This window comes from Acanthopagrus latus, chromosome 22 (genome assembly GCF_904848185.1).
Source record: "Acanthopagrus latus isolate v.2019 chromosome 22, fAcaLat1.1, whole genome shotgun sequence".
Classification (NCBI taxonomy): domain Eukaryota; kingdom Metazoa; phylum Chordata; class Actinopteri; order Spariformes; family Sparidae; genus Acanthopagrus; species Acanthopagrus latus.
The window spans coordinates 11814448-11836329 of NC_051060.1; the positions used below are offsets into that span (position 1 = coordinate 11814448).

General features: G+C 44.3%; 1 protein-coding gene and 1 long non-coding RNA gene across 4 annotated transcripts in view; one reads left to right on the forward strand and one right to left on the reverse strand.

Annotated features, from left to right (window-relative positions):
- Positions 1-14472, reverse strand: part of tmem121ab (transmembrane protein 121Ab) — a 51508-nt gene extending 37036 nt beyond the window's left edge. For both annotated transcript variants that reach the window (XM_037087357.1, XM_037087358.1), the window contains exon 1: positions 13880-14472. The gene's annotated coding sequence lies outside the window, so the exon portion shown is untranslated. The remainder of the gene's footprint in view (positions 1-13879) is intronic.
- LOC119013036 overlaps positions 1-21882 on the forward strand; it is a 122887-nt gene that overhangs the window by 48340 nt on the left and 52665 nt on the right. For both annotated transcript variants that reach the window (XR_005072667.1, XR_005072666.1), the window contains exon 2: positions 14933-15153. This is a non-coding gene — a long non-coding RNA (uncharacterized LOC119013036). The remainder of the gene's footprint in view (positions 1-14932; positions 15154-21882) is intronic.

Below are 21882 nucleotides of genomic sequence, written 5' to 3' on the forward strand. Positions count from 1 at the left end.
TTCTAATTCTCCAGTTTTGACTGGTGATCCTATATACACAGCAATTAGGTCCCCGTGCTCTCTCCCTATCCATTTTAGTAGTTGCCTTGTCTTGTTAGTGCAAAATAACGGCTCCGAGGTGTTCCCAAGGTACTGAGTGGCGAGACTCGCCTGAAGAGGACCTCGGTGATAGCGACCAAATGTCTCTTTGAGTAGAGTTATGCATTGCTCTGGGGTTTAAACATTGTGGGAAACATTTGGTCTTCTATATGTACACAACTCAACAAGATGTGTAAGTGGTAATATAGTGTAGTAAAATCACTCATAATCGCTTTTTACCAATTAGTGTGTTCCAGTCATTAAATGTCTGAATAACATGAAAAACCTCCGTCTTTCTCAGTTTGTCCAATTAAAAATCTGAAAGCTGAAAATGTCGCATCAAATAAGACTCCGAAAAGCAACAGATTCCCCACAACTGGCAACCTGTGCCACGGACGTGTGTGTTTGTGAAATGACTCTGTGATTAACTGATAATCAAAAAAAGTCACCCATTTTTATTCCGCTGACTGACTTATTGACTGGCTGACTAATCAGCTCCGCTCTTAAGTGCAGATTGATTTTCTTTTCTTTTCTTTTTTTTCAAATTACATTTTCTTCAATCAATCTTCACACTCAAAGCACAAACAAACAGGGGCGGCCGCCTCTTCTGTCGCACCGATGACTCACGACGTGTTCTCGCTGGCGCATTCTGAGGCGTTTCAAGCTTTTCCTCGTATCCATCCTGATTGGTGGTTTCTCTCTGCCTGCGCTTCATTCTCATGCTTTGACTCCTGTGTTTTATCGCTGTGCAAATGCATACTGTAAACTCCGGTGTAGTGCCCTGCGGGAGTTTTAGTGGAATGCTCTGCCCCGACCAGCGGGCTCCCCGGTGCAGTCAGGAGTGTAGAAATGTCGCTTGTAGCTTGTCACAGCGATCGACAGAGACCTTGTAAAACTCGGCAAGACCAGTGAAGCACGCCGCCAGTCAGCCTCCGATTCACCTCCTTGACTCCTGTTGACCAGATCTGATGTAAACAGAGTGCCAGCAGAGCGCTTGTTTGACCAATATAATACGCCGCCTGCCCGCCTCTCTGCCTGCCGTGATGCAGCTCCCACCCCGCATCAGAATTCTCCGCGCCCGCTCTTTGGATTTCGATCAGCTTGCATCGCCGTGAGTGACTGCTGTGATAGGGAACGTGAGCGTTTCATTGTTGTTACACTTCAATTATTGACCAGAGATTAGGAGCTATATGAGACGCCAGAAATATCATTTGGCCTGACAGTGTTCAGATAAAGAAAAAAAGAACTGGATGCTGCTGGTTTCATCAGACAACTCGATAGGATTTTTGAGGCTCGGGGAAAAAAAAAAAAAAAAAAAATTCATTACTACAAAGTTTAAGCGATTGCGAGCAGACGGACAGGGAACGCGGTGATATTGATCTGCTGAGGCTAAGAATAATGTTCACCTCGGGGAACAGGCTGGTCGGGTTTCATTAAGTGTAAACATTTTCAAGAAAGAAATAGCTTGAAATGAGGGAGATCGAGGGAATTGGAGATGAGGGAGAGATGGAAAGCCGCCGAGGGAAGAAAGAGGGGACGGTTCGCTTACCGCTTCTTCTTCTACTTCTTTTTTTTCTTCTTGTTTTTATTCCTCGAGCCATCTCTTTTACTCTGCGGCCAGCTCAGGATAGATGAGCGTGCTTGCTGGATGATGGAGCTTTTCGGCCTTGGTGGTGGCTGCAGTCCCCGTCTCTGGCTCTGACATGAAACTGTGGGCAGCAGCCCCCGAGCCCACACTGCCAGGAGAGCTGTGTGGACGAGGATGAAGCACCCGGCGCTGCTTTTGCTCCGGTTCCATCAACAACACCCACATAAATGGCCTATATGGGCTTTTAATAAGTGTTTGAACAAACAGGCACTTGCATCTGCTTTTGTTTGATGTGTTTCAAGGGCATAGTAGTGTCTGTTTGGCAGAGCGGGCCTCCACCTGCCGAAATGCATCGCCGGGATGATAATAGCATTTGACTTCGACTGAGGGCTTCGCGCAAGCAAGGCGTGAATTGTTTCATCTTTGTTTATCAATGTTTTTCCCATGGTTTTCGGCTAATTGCAGAGCAGAGTGGCTCGCAGAATGCCTATTAGCACCGTGCTGGGTTGAGAGACAGGCCAGTGGAACAAAAAAAAAAAAAAAAAAAAAAATGCGGTGGCCTGGTGGAAACCCACAAGCTCTCACACACATTCATATGTAGAATAGTTCTCCTCTGGCTTCTTGTTAGTGTGCACGGGCGCATGCTCATGTGTACCCACGAACACACACACAGGCGCGGGAAGAAAGACAACGGGCCAAGATAAGACAGACGAGCCTTTTGTATTCGAGCCCACACACAGAAAATGAAGTGGTGCGCGTGAGAGTGCATCACTGCTGAATGTGCGTGCGTGCATGCGCTTGCATTATCTTCTGTCTGCTGGTGCTGGTGTTTAAGTGCTTCAGAGGAAGCGCGAGCGAAAAGAAGAGAGAGGGAGGAACAGGGGGAGATGGAGGGAAGAGGAGCCCTGTATATTGAGAGTCCCCCCCCCCACACTCCACAGCCCAGGGGCAGTGACACAGCAGCAGCTGCTTCTTCTGCCTTTCAGAGCCGCAGTCACAGTCATACGAAGCAGCGTCTATCCCCCCTGCAACAACTACCAGCAGCCGCTGCAGACTAATCAGTCCACCAGCGCTGGCTTCAGCCGGGCCGATGGAGTCTGACTTTTCCCCTCGTCAGGCTCGATCTGTATCGATGCCGATGTACACAACAGTTACTGCGCCCGCTGGACTGAAACATACAACACACAGGCAATAATGTCCTACAATCGGGTCGGGTGGCCCCCACACAGGAGGGTTAATTCCCTGCCTCGGTGGCCACCCGCCTGCACCTCACAGAGCCATTGAGAGTCCTGGCAAAGGGCGGCGAGTGACAAACGAGAGGGGAATACAGAAAGCAGTAGGAGAGCGCACGAGGCATCGCTCAGCGCTCTCTGTGTGCATGCATGTGTGTGTAATTAAATCACGAGAGCCTGTGTTTTGGGGCGCTGCACATGGAGGCTAGACCGGCTTGGGCGCTGACTCCGTCGGCCCGACTTAATTACGAGCAAACAAACACACTGTAATTACACACGACCACACCTGCGCGGCCCCGCCAGCTCTGACAGAGGCTACCCAAACACCATTCTCTACAGGAACACTGTCAACCCGCTCTAATGAGCGTGCTTGGAGGACGATCCAATGACGTCGCCTTATTATCTACTGTATGCATTCAGCTCGGACGGCACTTCAGCTTCTACTTCCTTCGCTCTGGCTGTTTTCTGTCTACAAGTAAACAGATAAACAGTGCAGCAGGACACCGTCAGCACAATATGCTCTGGCTATTATGGTAATATGTTTATGCCCTCCAGCTGGGGGGAAATTTGCCACACATGTGCACATATACAGTGTTCCTCAACTCGCCAGACCGTAAGTTAAACAGCATACAGCTGTGCAGATGCACATATGGTGACCCATCACACACGCAGCTGCACAGATTCACCCTTTGAGGACATTTGCATGCTCACAGTTTATAGAAATAGACAATGATGGCCGGGCCCTCGACGCACACTTCGCTTTAAGCCGCGCCGGCCAGATTCTCGGATCAGCTCGGTTTCCAGATGCTCGCAATTCGTCTCGCCTCTTAACCAGCGTGCCACCAGAAGGCCAAACCTTATCTTCACCCGGGGACCGTCTTCTGAAACTAGCTGTCACTTGCATGCTAACAGAACACCGAGGGAGGGAAAAAAAAAAAAAAAACAGGAGGTGAAAATGTCAGAGCTCCCAGTGAAACGTACTTTGACATTTTGATGTCTGCCATCTTTTGTGGTGTGATGTGATTAAAAAAAAAAAAAAAAAGCTACCCTGCAGTTGTGATCCGTGATGTCGCCAAAGTTTGAACCTGCAGATGGGCAACAACGTAAAGTAACCACAAAGTAACTTTGGTAAGCCTCCTGAACCCAATTTTGACGATTTACTTTAACTCTACAAGACTAATGAACAGCGGGGTAGTGTCAGACGCTACGGGCGGATGATCCGTGACGAAGAAGCTTTTGAAATGTTACACGAGCAGAAGCAGTGGCAGCGAGTGACAGCGTGGCTTTCAGGTGAGCGGCGTGGCGGCAAGGAGTGAGCGCAGCCCTGTCAGGTTAAGTGCAACGCCACGGTTGAAAGGCCACGCTGGATATAAGTTGCAGTGACAGCGGGTTGCCATGCGAGTATAGCGACGGAGTCGAGTCGGCCGCCTTTTCGCGAGCTCGCAGGTTTCGCTCCTCGTGTCTCCATTTTTGGGTGATTTTGCTATTTTCTTTCCATGAGCTGGAGGATAAACAGCTGTTAATTCTAAATAACCCATTTCAAAAACCCAGTGGATTATCTGAAAAACACTCCATCACAAGCTGCTGAGGAGGGGGGTGTTTACGTGCCCTCGTCTGCTTTTCGCTCCCTCCGATTTGTCACCTATGTTTAGCTTTTAACTGGTGAACTATCACAGCTCCAGAGCTGAAGAGGTAGAAAACATTTCAGCACTTTTTCACCTCAAATGCTCAGTTGCTTCCCCCCCTCGCCCGCCGGTGTTAAATTAAAACTCATTTACTGCAGAGAGTGATTCATGCTTCTCAGAGAAGGAAACTTCTAAGCACCTAGTTGATATCTCACTGTCACCATAGGGTGCTCCCTGCCCACACCTACTGGTAAACACACCCACGAACGCACTCGTATTCAAGCACAACCTGACGCAGGCACATACAACAACACATACTCCAGAAAAAACATGCAACTGCACACACTCGCCATCTGGACAGGTGCGCGCGCCTGCAGCGATGATACGAGAGAGTGGAAACATGCGATGGGGTGTATTCCCTGTCTAATAGTGTTAGAAGCCAGGAGCGGCAGCACCAATGCATGGAGGAATATATAATGTTTTGCGACCAACGCGCATCCTGATAGATTAATGTGGAGGCTTGTCCCTGCTGACAGTCCGGGCTGTTTAAGCCGGCGAGGTTACGCTTGTTTGTAAGCCGTCTCCTGTGCAAGCCTCGGTTGAAGAAGAAAATAAATAAATAAATAAATAAATGTGAAAATGCAAATGAAGCATACAAGGACCGACGCACAGTTCCCTGTCCCTGCCTCCCGCGAAGATGAAGCCATTGAGAGCTTGGCATGAAAATAGGTTTACATTCCTACTTAAATCCATTAGAAAGCAAACCGTCTCCGCTGGGTAATGTGGCACATTAATGTTTATGGTGGGGCTGAAGAGCCACAAGTCTGCAGCACACCGCCTTGCTTTTTTTTTTTTTTTTGCATGTGATTCGGCTCTGGCCAAAGCTGCTGCCATTGCACCTCATAACACATACAGCTGCAGAGCAACAATAAAGTGCATGAATTAGATATGAGGTTGACACGGAGAAGTAACAGATCTGTTTGCTGTGTGCCTCCAACTCCGCATCGCCCACTTTACACTGAGCTGAGCACACATAAGAGTGGAAAAGTGGATAGATAGATAGATAGATAGATAGATAGATAGATAGATAGATAGATAGATAGATAGATAGATAGATAGATATCCAATTGAGAGCATGGTAGCTGCACTTTGGTGCTTGTTGCCACAAGAGCCAAATGTAATCAGAGAAAAAAAAACCATAAGAGTTTGTTGTGGAGAGCACACATCAAAATATAATCAGGGATGTTTTATTAAAGTTGACGGGCGCAACACATTCAGCTCATCTTCATTCTGCTCAGGGTAAAAAGTGAAACATATTGGATATTTCATGGGCCTGGTTCAAGTGTTTTCTGAACTTTCTGAATGTATTTAAATATGGCTCCCTTTTAAGATTCTGAAAACACGCGCATAGACTTATTGGTATTGGAATTTAGCACTGACTCACCATTTTTTTCCCCAGTGTGGGAGAAGTACGTTTAATTTCTAAAAGAAACTGTACGTGGTTTGTTTGCTATGTCTATTGAAATAGTGAGATGAACTTCTTTGTCTTTTGGGAGATGAACCTATATGTTGATTGGTTTTGCTGATAGTTTTTCTTGGGTGAATTACAGCAGCACATTTCCTTAACTCAGCTAGCAATAACACGAGTTCCTCAGAATCAATTCTCATGGTCCCAACCAGCCAAATGGAACATTTGCTTTTTCCTGTCATGATCTTCAAGCGTGGAAAGAGCTACAATGCATAGATGACTTGAAATATTGTTGAAACAACCCCATGGCGAGGATAATTGTTGGAAATGTGCTCAAGCTGCTGCCATGCTGTGCTCATGTTGCAGTCAGGTTTGGGCACGAATACCATTTGGTTAAGGTTAGGGAAAGATCATGACTTAAAATACTTGTTTCTTGTCACCAAAAACATGACTGGCGATTTCCTGACTTCCCGTCTAAGATATCTGTTTCATGTGGCCCCCAACATGTCAAGAAACTGTCCTTCAAGAATACAAATGTTGAAATGCAGTCTCGGTCACTAGCTTAGCTGCCTTCTGGCCTGTAACTACCCCTACTTAATGCCAACGTTATTTATCCTGGTGACCGGAGTACTTAAAATATGTTTTAAGTGCCATTGTCTGCCATGATTCTTTTCAGATCCTGATCCTTGCTCATTTCGTGTCTGTTTGTTGTATTCCAATATGTTTTTTGTGCTGTTGTCTCTGCTTGCTCTTTTATATGAAAGATTTAATTTTTTTTTTTCCTCCTGCCATCTTGATGAAGACTCCCTGTCAAGAGAGATATTGCATCTCAACGGGACCTTTCTGGTTAAATAAAAGACTCTTTAATCTTCACGATGCAAGACATCATCCATCAACAACAACAGCAAAAAAAAACAAACAAAAAAAAAACAAACTGACTGAATAAATGATATGAGTCAGAATCCAGTCAGACAGTTTGCTTATCCCAGCATCAGCGTCCAGGAGAGGACGGATCGCTCCGAGCTCGACCACGCGATGTTGCTTGTCGGTAAAAACATGCGCACGGATCGTTTCAAGCATCCTGAACAAATGTCCGGCGCAGTTGTTTTTCCAGGTGACGTGAGAGAGTCTCACAATTCAGACCACACGCCGCCGCCGCCTGCAGCAGTGAGGACGGTGAAGACTCCTCTCCTCTCCTCACCACAGGCCAGGCCACTCCACTTGAGCTGATTGATTTCCCATCAGTTCTGTATCCCTGATAACTGCATGCCTGGAGGGCTGCAATGGCTCCAATATTTCACCGCTATATACCCGCACCGGCCACGCTCTGTTTAAAGCATGGTGTTCAATGTGTGGGAGCGTGTGTGTGTGTGTGTGTGTGTGTGTGTGTGTGTGTGTGTGTGTATGGGATGGTATATGGGTGGCTGTAACTATGCTGTGTGTGGAATAGTGGTAGCAGCTAGCTACGTAGTGACATTTGTGGTAATGAGATGCCAAACATGTCTGTATGTTTCCAGGACATGGAGAGGCTTTGCATTCTGCTACAAGTCACTTTTTTTCCTCCACTCCTTAGCTGAGCTAGTGTCGGGAAAATACCCACGGTCGAAACAGCGATAAGGGGGAAAAAAAAAATCTTTAACCAGCGCGCAGACAGTGCCGAATTACCATTTCACTCAACGCTGGCAGTGATTGGTAAAAAAAATCCACATCTGCATATTTGTTTTTCTCCTCCAGCGACACTCCAAAATTTGAAGTTGATGACTTATAAACGCCCGTTGTCGCAACTCAGTTTCACGAGATTCCGAGCAGATTTGCCAAATTGCCCTCCGACAGAGAAAGTGCCATTTAGGGTGGCAGCGATGTTTTTTAAAGCCGGATCTAATCATGCATCAGTTCTTACCGTGTTAAAGTGTGGTGCGACAGAAAGATAAGAAATTGTTATCTTCCATTCAGGGCAATTCTTTTCTCTGCTGGAATAACAGCAGTTACCAAGCTCTAGCTGTGACCCTCACCTAGTTACCTTTCCAATTTGAATTCTTGCCAAAAAGCATTACGCCTTTTTTTTTTCTTCCTCCCTGTGCATAATATCATCTCTGAAGACAGCGGGATAACAGAAGGGCCATCAGATGTGGTACGCTCCGTAGGTGTTTTTCTCCTCTCAGATAAAACTGCAGACGCGTTATCACTGCCGCCTTGTTACACGTAAAAACGACTCTTGAAATGTTGAAGGTCACACAATTAAAAAGCTTGATTATCACTTAAAAAGCCAACAAATTTTCTGGCTCCGTGGAGTGGATGATGGGGGGGGGGTGGGGGGGGGGGGAGTTACTTGAATAGGTTGGAAGTGTGAGCGCCGCCATCTCGCCTGATCTATTTTGAAAAAACGCCTGCTTTGTGCGGAAGTGTGTTGAGGAGGGGGATTTTGAAGAGGGTTCAAAATCTATATAAACGTCATTCCCATCTAGGAAAGAGTGAAGCTGCTCTTTGACCATCTTTACTGTTAAGAATTCAAAGTTTGTGTGTGTGTGTGTTGCATGGGTAGTGATTAGAGAGAGGCAAAGTGGTGCCAGTTTTTTTTTTCTTTTTTTTTCCTCCTCCTCCTCCGACTGCTGTGCTTACATTAGCATAGATCATGCAGCAATCCATAATACATGGCTCGTTAACAAGGTTGGTATTTTTGATCCATAATTAAGGAGTATATTTTCAAAGAGTTTCCAGAGTTGAACATACCATGGCTTCAGGCTTCCTCCGCCCCCCCCCCCCAACGCCACTCCCCGGGCCACGTTATTGTACAGTATGGCTGCTATTGATTCCACCCCCGTGCCATTTGGCTATTGATTGGAGTGGACGCCATTATGTCAGAGAGATTATAGCCCTCCGAAGCATCGTGATTCTGAAGTGGAAAAACCAGTGGCTGAGAACCGATGAGATGAGCCGAGTGCTTACTGCGACGGAAGCAACGGCAGCTGTGTTTCAGCTAATGACAGGGAAGCGAGGCACAGCACAGAACCTCACGGCTCAGCGCGGCATTGCCACGCAACCTTTTCCCAGAGTCGAGCCTGGGCACGGCAAAGACGGAGCACTTTCATTTCTACGGTTTCTAAAGGACCCACACCGGGGGAGTGAAAAATCACATTGACTATTCCAGAAACACAGATTTTTTTTTATTGGTGCGGCTCATTGCGGCCTAATATTCTCTGTGACAGCCATTGCCTCCCAGATTGTCTTCGGTTGATCATTCAAATTGACCACAATTCACTCTGCGGCGGGCTGAGGGGGGGGGAGGGTATGCAGAGCCTCTGGGATGATTGGGAAAGGTGGGGGGTGGGGGTGGGGGGGTTGACGTTGGAGCGAGGAGGGTTGAGTGGGCGTTCACTGCCTCGGCCCGGGCTCTCTGGCTCTCGCGTCGAGCCCGTCATGTAGTTATAGCAATATTGGATTTAATTGGGTTCCTTGCAAGGGGCCCTGAATTTTAAGAGGCCCATAAACGCAGTTCCAGGCATGCGGCAACATGAGCCACAGTGCAGTGAGCATGCAAAGTGCACACTCATGAAAAGCAATCTGTGTAATGCAAAAAAAAAAAAAAAAAATGGAGAGTCAAGTGGAGACCGTCAACCTGCTGTGTCCTGGATGCCAGCGAGGTACCCGTAACTGCTGACCCTCAGGATGTGTGCTGTGCTGTGGCCCATTTTGTGACAGCGCACCAGTTAAGAGGTAAACCCTCCCGGTGGCGAATGGCTGTTAAACTGGCCTCGCTTCAAACGCCGCTGTAAATGTCCCGAATTTCAACACGTGACGGGGCCATCAACCCTGGGAGTTCCGTTTCTAACTAAACAAAAAGGCAGTTTAGGGAGAGGGAGAGGTAACCGGCTATTGTAGGCCCTGCCCTCTGTAGAGCCACTATTCACATTCAAATTCATAGTCTGTTTATTGGATAATAAATTGAGCATGAAAGATTAATTTGCATTCATTTCATCATCCCCACGACGTAGAGCCGCAGTTTTCTATACAGTAGCGTCCAGAGCTGTAACAACCCGGAGGCGAAACTGGCAAATCACAGTCTGCTCCCTTTCTCTTAAAGACACTGGACCGGAGCCCCGTGGCAACGTAGCCGCTGTGATTCACACGTCTTGCTTCCTCCCACTAAACTCTTGTCACTCACAGCCTGAGAACGACATATCAGACACACTTAAACGCAGAGCCGCGAGTTATCACAGATTCGGCGCAATCAGAAATCCTAATGAACATCATTAAAAACCAAGGCTTCAAGAAAGCGAGGATTACATCACTGTGGGTTTGCACACTCGGCTGTGTGTGTGTGTTGTGAGAGCGTGTGTTAAGGGCTATCAGAGCTCTTTTGTGTGCCGCAGGCTAAAGGCACGGGGGTCACCTCGTATTCAAAGCAGGCCCTGACACAGGCGTTTTTTTTTTTTTTTCTCCCCCTCCCTTTACATTATCAGAATTAATTTCTTTGTGCGGCCCTCAGACGGTTCCAAGTGATGCATGGAGCTGGGCGAGGGAAACTGCGGAGTGTCTGGGTGGCCACATTAATAACAAGCACCAAGGCTGGTAAGCAAAAGGTCACATGTCTAATCCCAGCAACAGCTAATGTGCTGCTGGGATTACAAGGGTGTCGAATAAATAAGTACTTGAATATGACAGCATTTACCAACACATGAGACATGAGGGTTATGGCTGTGGATTAGAGCTGGGCGATACGGCCTCATAGAAATATCACAACATTTTAAGGCTGCATCCCGAAAACACGATCAAAGGACCAAATACCTCATTATCAATATCGTGACAACATTGTAGGGATGACTATCAGTCATTTAATAAAAGATTAATGCGATAACTTTTTTGATATATATATATATATATATATATATATATATATATATATATATATATATATATATATATATATATATATATATATATATATATATATATATATATATATATATATAAATCATATATTCGTCAGTAATGTGGATATAACTCCAGGGGTGACATATTGTAGGCTAACCCAGAAGTTAGCATCGCCCTGGTTCCCTCGACAAAAAGCCTGTGAGGTTAGGGTTAGGGTTAGGGTTAGATCACTGCTTAAAATAAGCTCTGTCAAACACAAGTTTAGGACGCTGACGTGTCTTGTTCAGCAAGATCAACTTTTATGAAAGTAGAAGCGTATAAACCTTATATTAGGCTTTTAACAGCCTACGCTGTGGTTGCATGACTTCGACGTAACCATCACCAAGCCTCTTAATACACTCTGCCATACACAATTTACCATAGATTGATCAATTAATAGATTGAATGTAAAGTAAGAGTTAGAAGTCCATCTATAAAGACAGACCTGTGAGTAGATGGGCATGATGACCTTAACTGTCCTCCTGTAGTCTCATTCAGTCCCTGGTTGGCATTTTTTAGGCTTTTTTCGTAGTATTTACTGACATATTTCACCTACCGAAACGTGAATATATCTTGATTTTGTGTCGACCACAGACCATATTTCAGGCATTAAACTGAAAAGCATTGACTTTGATGTGAGGGAACACAAAGTGCAAAAATGCTAATATTTTCGGACTTATTCCTGCAGCAGTCTATGACTAAGCAGGTAAAAAACAAGCAGGTTCATTTCAGGGAATTACATCACTTGACTGTAATTCAGCCTTTAAAGCCGGGACAGGACAACATTTAAATCATAGCATAGCATTATGACATCCAGAATCTAACATGATATCGTCTTCCATCGTAATAATGACACAACATTGATATAATCCAGAGCCCTACTATGGCTCCAACAAATGGCTATTTTCATTATTAATTAATGACTTGGTTATTTCCTTGGTTAAGGCTTAAACAATGAAAATGTCCTCTACAATGTCCAGCTACATATGAAATCTCCAGTTGTTGGTCAGATAGCACAACACGGCAGAAAACATTCTGATGATGTGGCACTGAAGCATTTGTGCTTACAAAAATGAATTCAAGGATGAATTCCACAGTCATTTTCAGTTGACTAATCATTTTAGCTCTTGTTTTAAGTAATGATTGCCAAAATGTTGCTATTTGGTGGATCAGACAATCTTCCAGTTGACCCCATGGGACCCTTTATCAAAAAAAATGTGTGTTTTAGTGAACGGAGTAAGACAAAAGAATGTGTGCCATGAACTACCCATAGGATGATTGTCAATTTAAAAGGTAATTTTCCGAGTCAAACAGTCACAGCTTTACATAGTATAAGTAAAATATCTAGTTTTATGGTAAGCCGCTCAGTGAAGTACACTGTCTCGCTCAACACACGTCACCAACACCAACATGGCCACCAACTCCGCACAGAGATGTACTAAAGAAGATGAAAATCTCAATAAATCCGGTCACAGTAACAACTGCAGTTATGTGAAAGGAGAGTTCATTAGTTCTGTGAGCTGCTAATACACAGGAGCAGCTCTACAGCATTTACGTTATGGGTTTTGGTGATCGTGCAACTTTATTGACTTGGAAACTTGTCTTTCAATTTGACAAACGTCATACGTGTAGTTCATGGTGCGATTCAAATGGGATTAAACAATGATTCCTCATTCTTTGTCCACTACCAAACAAGGTCTGTTTGAACCAGAGTAGAAACCAGAGGGGACGCGATTTCAGCTTTCAGTATCATGACATCATGACACCCCAAATCTACGATGATTAAGCCTCATACCACGATACTGATATAACAACGTTATATTCCCCGGGCTCAACTGTGGCTCTGACAAATGGATGTTTTCATTATGGATTAATAAATTGGTTATATTCTTGAGTAAAGCCTAAGAAATATCACAAAATAGTGAAAGATTCCCAACTGCATAAAAAAACCTGTGTGGCTGGAAATTATACAAAAAATCTTATTAAACCCTCACAACTAAATAGTGGCACTTGGCAACAAAATGACTTCATTAGCGAAATGATCCTAAAGAAACGAACCGACTGATCATTTGAGCCTTGTCTTCATCAATGATCGCTTCAACTTGTCAAATACCTGTAGATGTCTAACACACTCCAGCTGACCATGAGTAAAGCCATGGGTCTACCAGAAAGATGAACTTTTTGGTTTGAGAGGCAGCCATGTTTGCTGCTGAAGTGCCATGGAGCAAAAAAAGAAAAAGAAGAGAAAAAAAAAAAAACAAAAACCCCACAGGCTTCCCACTCACATCCAATCACACTGGGCTGACAGCTGAAAGGAAAACGTATGATGTTCATGTATGGGTGGAAAAAGGGAGGAGCGGCTGTCTCGTGCACATTACCAGATAGTTCAAAATGTCGGTGCGGTGAGGAGGCACGAGGGGGGTCGTGAGGGTGATGTAAGTCCTTATACTGACTGACTGACTGACTGACTGACTGGCTGCTGTGGGGGTGGTGTGTGTGTGTGTGTGTGTGTGTGTCTTAGAACATGGATGGGCTGATTTTGCGCGCAGACCGGAGGCACGAGCTGCTGCTGCTGCTGCCTGGGCACGCGCTGACTCTTCACAAATAAACATCTGCTTCTGATTTAAACAATTAAGAATTAAAAAAAAAAAAAAAGGTTTAAGTTGAGCTCACTTCAACAACACGACACAGGAATTCTTGAATGCGCCGGGAAGAGTCTCAAACTGGACCGGTAGAAAGTAACCAGCTCACTCACCTGCTTAGGGGAAATTTAAAAAAACAAACAAAAAAAAAAACCCGAACTAGCACGTTATATCATGATCTGGTTTGTTTATTTAAACCGAAGCAGCCTCGAGGCGCGTTCAACATATCGTGCAACAGTGATTATATTATTTTTTTAATCTTTATCTTTTAGCTGCCTAACATGTAAGAAGAGAAATAAAAGCAGAAAAGCTGCTGTACAACTCTGCTGGCTCACCTCCAGAGGACGGTTATTCTCTGTCCAGGGTGCTGAAAAGGGGCTCAGTCTCTGTCCGGGGTGCTGGATCTCATCGCAGGCTCTCTGGGGAGGCTTTGTAAAATCCGCTGCGAGCCGAGGAGGCGCTGGGGGAGGAAAAAAAAAAAAAAAAAAAAAGAAACGCCGGGTCCAACAACTGCTGCTGCCGCCGCCGCCGCTGCTACTGCTGCTGCTGCCCGCTAAGTTACGTGGAAGAAAATCCCATTCCCATCCGCGTGTCCGAGACTACACAGACATCACGAGATGTTATTTTTTTAAAAAAAGAAACTGCAATATCAGATAATTTAAAAAAAAAAAGAAAAAAAAAAACAACCTTCATGAGACTGCTGGCTGCGTGGAGCCGCTCTGCCAAGTGTTAACTGCTGAGGCTTCTTCTTCTTCCTCCGGATAGGCTCAACCACCTCTCTCTCTCTCTCTCTCTCTCTCTCTCTCTCTCTCTCTCTCTCTCTCTCTCTCTCTCTCCCCTCTTTCGACTCTCCTCGCTCTATCACTCCATCAATCACCATTCAGTCCAAATATGCCGGAGTGACAAGAGGGAAACCAATAGCCTCCATTTAGCCGCACGGGCTACAATAGGCATGAGCAGCCGCCTGCCAATAGTTGAATAGAAATCATTTGGCATTAGCTTTATTGGCGCTGATGTGAAAAAGGAAACATTCGGATTCACTTAATTCAACGCGACCGTGCCAAATAAATGATGTCCTGTCGTCTGCATGCAGGCTATGCTGTTCTCCCTGTCTGTGTCTTACACACACAGTCACACACACACACACACACAGAAGAGAGAGATACACACACACACACACACACACACACACACACACACACACACACACACACACAGATACACACAAACAGACACACACACACACATAGATACACACACACACAAACTGGAGTATTGAATTGAATTTACGGTCAATTTACTGATGTAGAGGGAGCAGCCATCTGTTTGGGCCACCTCCTGCCCTCCCTCCTCATTTCGTGTTGTGTTTGTCTTTTTGTTTCTGACAGAGCAACAGTTCCCCCCCACCACCACACACACAGGATGTTCTACAGGAAGTGACGAGCAGAGAACAGTGGAGGAAGGATTACTGATGAAAGAAAATAACTAATGTGATAGTTAATTGCGGGAAGGCTGCCATCTGTGTAAGGATCACGACGTGTTTACAAGCAGCGGTGGGATGTAAGGAAGTCCATTCCCTCAAGTACTGCGCTTCGGGCTGGTTTCTGAGGTATTTGTACTTGACTTAAGTATTTCCACTTTCTGCCACTTTATGGAGGCACATATTGACTTTGACTCAAGTACTATTCATGACACTTTAATGCGATATCTTTAGGTTAACTCAAGTATGAGTTTTGGTTACTTTTTGTACAACACTGGAGTCCAGTGCTGTAATATAACTAAGTACATTTACTCCAGTAGTGTATTAAGACAATTATTATTAGTATTATGACAATTTTAAGGTACTTGGACTTGATTTAAGTATTTCCATTTTCTGCTACTTTATATTTCCACGCCCTAATTTGGATAATGCAATCAGATTGAAAAACCTATTCAACTCTGAACATTCCAGATCACATTAAAAACAGTATTAGATTATAGTTACTCTGGCAAGGGTGATAATATTACATCTTTATCGTGTTATTATGATATGACAATCCATAAAAAACAAACAAACAAAAAAAAGTTTTTGAAAACATTGCTCCTCTCGCCACTAAGTCAATTTCAATTACAATCACAAAGTATTAACGACTCAGGGCCCAGAAATAAACCACTTACAATATCTCAACAAAAGATCATTGTTGAATAGAGAAGAACAGAATCCATGAGACGGCTTTACCAGCGTCTCCACTGCTGTGATTGGTAGTGTGTGGTGCTCAACTGTGCGTGCGATGAAACCAAGTCTATTTTCATTTTCAGAGATGTGACAGTAAGGGGGCAGATAAATCTATAAGTGAGATTTCTTCAAACAGCTTGGGAAGTATTGACAAAACTATTCCGTCGAGGTCTCTCAAGTAATATTCTCAGGGCATCATTATAAGTTACTTCAAGTCTCCGTAAGCTTGTTTGTCTGTGGCTTGACTTTAAGTGAGCAGTAGGAAGTCGCGCTCTGAAAACAGAGACATCTTCATTTCCTCTGCACACACACTTAACTCGCCCGAGAGCGCATTTGCTTGCGCACACATCTTTATTCTGCAAATATCATCATCATCATCTATCATTTGCTCCGTAACAAAAACTACCTTGAGGTCGTTATCAGACAACTTGAAGTCAGGGAATTTTAAATATTTGTTCTCTTTGGCGCCAAGACATTAAAATTAACAGTCTTATTTGCGTTGTATTTGTTACGGTGAACGCTGCGCACAGAGCACAAGGTGAAGAGCCGCTGTGGAACGGAGCTACCCGGACTAAGGACCACAAGCTCTGTGTTCATCAAGAAGTTCAAGACAATCATGCAGCTGGTTACTCGCAGGCTTTTTCAGTTGTTTGCAGAGATCACAGACATGTCTGAACTCCAGTCATGGTGGCTTAATGTGGGAAATCATCAGGGTTATTGAGAGGTTGTGACCAACGAGGAGTCTTATCACATATATTATTAGCCTGTCCAGATCTGCAGGGGTACTGGGAGGATGTTAATAAGGAAATAGAAATAATCTTGGATATGAAATTAAACCTTGACCCCAATTTTTTTTTTTTCCATCTCGAAAAATCGAATGGTGCAAAAGTCTGAATAATTGTGGGGTTGTGTTTGTTGTTCAGTTTTAAGGTGCAATAGTTTGATTTAAAAGTAACTGGAACGCATTCAGATTAGATTTCTCTTATAATACAGTGAATTACACCACCGTATCATTTGTGTTCAGTAACTGACTATATTTCAAAGTAATGGGACCCAACCGTCATTATCAAATGCTGTACGAAGCTTGATAAATTCACTAAACCCAGAGTTGAGGACAAGGGCCAAAGCAGAAGACTCTCAGATCATTATTTATATTGGATGACACTGCAGGGCGCTGGAATTCCCCCCAAGCAAGAGGTCATACACAAAGTTTTCACACCCTTCAAAGTATTGCACATTTTGTTATATTTCACACTCATCCTGACATTGATTCAACTCGTTTTTCTCCGTCATCAATCTACGCACTGTCCCACCCACAATGACGAAGCAAATGCAGGGTTTTTTTTCTGAGCGAGTGTTTTTGTTCCACTCACAAATGTTTTTTTTTTCTCTCTCTAGTTCCTTCAGTTGAATTGTTGAGAGGCACTGAGTAGGACGAGTGTGTGTGCAGAGACTGTTTTTCACATTCCTCTTTTGAAAGTGGATGGATTTTTTTCTCAGTGCTCAGTATTCAGGCCTGTCTCGGTGTTTGCTAAAATCACCTTTGGCAGCAATGATATCCCAAGGTCTTCTTGGGAAATGATCCCGCAGGCTTGGCACACCATTACTTCGAAAGTTGTCTTATTCTTCCTGACAGAATCATACAAGCTCAACCAGGCTGAATGGGAAGCACGGATGCAAAGCCTTTTTTTTTTTTCCACACTTCTTCAGAGATGCTCTATTGGCTTGAGGTTCAGGACTTTAATGGACTTGTCTCCTGTGTTTGCTTTTGGTTTTTGTGTTGAGAGATCAGGAGCGCTCTGGATGAGACTTTCTCAGGATTTGTCTTTATTTTCCTTAGTTTCTTTTGCACTGCCCCGACTCACCTCTCCGTCCCTGTCGCAGAACAACATCCTCCCCAGCATGATGCTGCCCCCGCTGCGTTCTGACTGTGGGGATAGTGTTAATGAGGTGATGCTCATTGTCTGGTTTTCCTCCGCACGCATCGATGGGGATTGCGGCCAGATAATTCAGTTCAATCAGACCAGAGTATTTATGCTTCTCATGGTTTAAGAGTCCTTCAGGTGTATTTCAGCGAGCTCCCAGCAGGCCGCCATTGTGCCCTTTTAGTGAGCAGCCACTCTACCATGAAGGCCTGACTGGTGGACTGCTGCATTGTTGGTCGTCCTCCTGTAAGGTACACCCATCTCCACAAAAGAGCCACAGGTCTCATTTGTGACAGACTCACTCAGAGGTAGTAGTCATAGTTACTGACCCCCCTTTTTAAAGCATCTTCGCTGTGGCTGCTGAGTTCAAAGCGTAAGGGCAGACCCTGGCTGAAGCGGGTGAACAGGCTCCACGGACCTGACTGGACCCATTTTATGTTTTCACAGTTGTGTTTCTTTTTTCGTGTTTGAGAACAAACCTTGTCTTCTTCAGTTATTTAAGAGAGTGCTACCACGCTCTTTTACAGTGAAGCTCCAGAGATGGTGTGTGGACTACCAAATCATCTGACTTTCCATCGAGCGAGGGTGAGAATACGATGGCTCAGTTTTCATTTTGGAGGGAAAAAAATCCTTAAATATACAATTAACACTCTGTTAGGCTATATGTGCTATCATAGTGTGTTGCAGTATAAGCCTGCAACACACCCCTGCCCTCCTGAAAAAAATCAAAAAACACAAAACACAGCTTAAAAAGTCTAAATTGGCCTATCACTGTTATTTATAGGCCTTAATGAGCATTCATTAATATTTTCACGTGTGGCTTCTCTGCAGTGGGTTATTTATTCTCATGACTTACTTTTCTAATACAATAATACCATGTTTTGGTGCAACAGTTTAAATTAATGTCATTTTGGGCAGGTGACTTGAATCCTACCTGTGTTTGTGGAAATAAAATAAAATAGAGCGTAGCCTACTTTTATCATGAATAAAACATACAGTAGCAATATTGTATTTTGGCTGAAGTCCATCTCAGTGTGAGGCGACCCTCTTGCCACGTGCAGCAGTCAACCCTCAGGCCGGAGCATAAAGCACAACGATACCGGCGCAGGGTCATCCAATTCCCTGACAAAATCACAACTTGCTGGAACAGATAGTGTTTTTCAGGTGCAGGCTGTGCATTTTCACAATCGATGAATGTAAGAATCACTTCGAGCCCGCAGCGGTGTGCATGAAAATAACCATCATGGTTCATTTTCACGTTGCTTTTGGTCAAAGTCACAGGGAAGCTGCTGCAGAGGAGCAAAGGAGCCACATGTGGCCCGGGAGCGGCAGGTCACTGTCCCCTGGTATCTACCATTTATTACATGTTTATATACTGGTTATAGACGCTGAATAGCCTAATGATGATGCCCAAGGAAAAGTCTCCTCCGTCAGCCACGAATGTCTGTCCAAAATTTTGTGCTCATACATCCAGAAGTTGTTGAGACATGTAATCGAAAAAGTGAAACATTTGTCCTACAGCTGGTCACTTGATAAAAAAGTTGTAGAGCCATAAAAGCCATTGAGTTCTGTCCCCTGGGAGCCATAGACATCGATACCCGAACAATAACATGTGTCTACTACGGGATTCACATCTTCTAAGTTTTACTGGAAGTAATAGACCTGCCAATCCATTGGAGGTCAGCGTGTCAGGGTGACAGTTACGCTCGCCTAGTTGTAAAAAAAAACACCTGTATAAAGGTGCTGTAACACTTTGGCGATGGTAACAATAAATGAACCCAAATCAAAGGACCAGAGAGTCTGTGTCTGGAGGAGGTCGGGGATGGTTGTCCTGGTTATTAATGGGACCCTTTCACCAAAGCTTGAGTCCCCTGTGAGGCAAACAGTCAGTGCTAATGGTTTTAATAAACTATTCATTTAAAGTGAAAATTAAAGTGAATGTAACTGGATTTAGTGTGGTTGGTATTGATCACATGACCATGGAAGAGACCCTGAATGTTTTAAAGTTGCCAAATTTTATTCATTATTATTCATGATTCATTATTCATTGGGGTCGTCGAGTCGCCTAGCCGCACATCCTTGCCAATTATTTTGTGTCATGTCTGTCACACTATGCACGATCACATTTTTTAAAAAGCAACAAGAAAACAAATAGCGATTTGGTTCCAAACAAAAATACAAAATAACTCGTCACCGTCAAAGAGATAAAGTGTCAGACATCGTACGACATGACAATAAACAATACATCTCAAAACTCCTCTTCAGTTCATCAGGTTGCCTTTTACACAAGCAATTGAGTAGTTGATAGAAAATTTGGTCTTTTTGTACACATTTTACAGTTCTGGTTACAGACCTGGGACTGGTGTCATCCACACTTAAGCACTTCTTCTTGTCTTCCCGATGAAACCTCAAGAAGAGCCGCAGTGGAGGGATCCCTCTCCAAGGACGGACAGACATGTAACGTGTCGCGTGTACAAAACGGCACCACAAAATCACAGTTTACAAGTCACATTGACACAATATCTGATACAAATTATATTATATAGTGAAGTGTGTGGTTCCAGGAGACGACCGAGCAAGCAGAGGCATCGCCAAGTGGTCCCCGAGTCAAACAAAGCACAAGACGGGGAAGATAGGATCTATGTTATATGCTACCAGGAGACATTAAAATGTGAGATAAGGTCATAAGACCACACTGGAGTGCATGGATACATTGTAAGTGGCTATCTTATAGCAATATTACAGAATTCAGAAATGAAACCGATGCAGGATGAGGTCAGGAACACAGATAAGCCCGTATAGAGGTGTTACATATTACATGATCCCATACAAGATAAAAATTACATTCGAGCACGCTGTAACGTCACGGTTGAAGTGCCCTATATGGTCTAGAGGCTCGTCGTGTCCTTTCTAGGATTATAAAAGGATATTGTAGTGTTTTTTTTCCCATCAGGGACTTGGCTGCCTACCTCCCCATAGAGGAGAGGGGTCTGCTCTGTCTCATTAGCTTTCAGAGCCACATCTATATGGAGTGACTGTGCACAGCTACTTCAAATCGAGTGGGCACAGAAAAAAAAAACAAAAAAAAAACTGCGCTCTCTCGTCATTCCAAAGTTATTCAGAACCCACCCATACCGACATCACATTAAAAGTAATCTTCGACGATTAGGGCTTTCATAAGCCAATCAGTGCCGATTAGATCCAGGGATGGTTGGGGGGGGGGGGGGATGTGAGGCGACTGTCTGAGTGAGCTTTGATGGGGGAGATCAGAAGGTTACTCCTCGGCTTGAGTCAAAGTGAATGTGGGATGAGAGGTGTTAAATATTGAGGATAGCCCCTCAACACCCCCCCCAACCCTCGTCGACCGTTAGATCTCAGATTCTGCGTTATGTAACAGTTTTTTTCCCCCATGTTTTTGGGGTGTGAGAGAGATTGTCCTCCAGCAGCCGAGGTGGGGAAGCAGACGGCGTGATTTGTGCTTTTATCACCACATAGGTGTGAGATGCTTCAGTCGGCTGTAAGCTACCAGTGCGACATGTAAAATTTAAAGGGCCTGAGAAAACCATACAAATGTTCCTCACAAGGGCGTTCGATAAAGGAAGGCAGAGGCATCTTTATATTCGCAAAACTCCAGCGCCCCCTCGTATTCAAATCAATTCACAATATCACGCAGTGGAAGATCCTATTATGGAACTTATCTCTGGGTTCCACATTAATCTCAATTATGCGGCATGGACTGATGCAGGCTTATTATACACCACACCCGAATACATCTTTATTTGTTATTCTGAAACGATATCCGGGCTTGTTTTACAATGAAATAGGATGACGAGATGCCGGCTAGAAGACTTTGTATCACCATCAGTTTCACAGTTTCACTGCAGCAGGATTAAGATCGCAACATCTGTGCCACCATGTTAGCGCCTAATCTTGGGGCCGGACTTTGTGGAACAGGAATAAAAAGTGGATCAGCAGGTGCAAAAGGTGAAGCTGGAGGTATTGTAAGCCCATATTGCTTTATATTAAATGGTCTCAAAGCAGCTTATTATGGTAGCTCTGTTCACATAGCAACAGGCACAAGCCTCAAATGATATCTACGTTGTGTCTGCTGACCAGCGATTGGATATGTGAACACCAGAGAAGATCTGATGCTGAGTTCTTTGGGCGAAATGGAATACAATAATCAATAATTACGTTT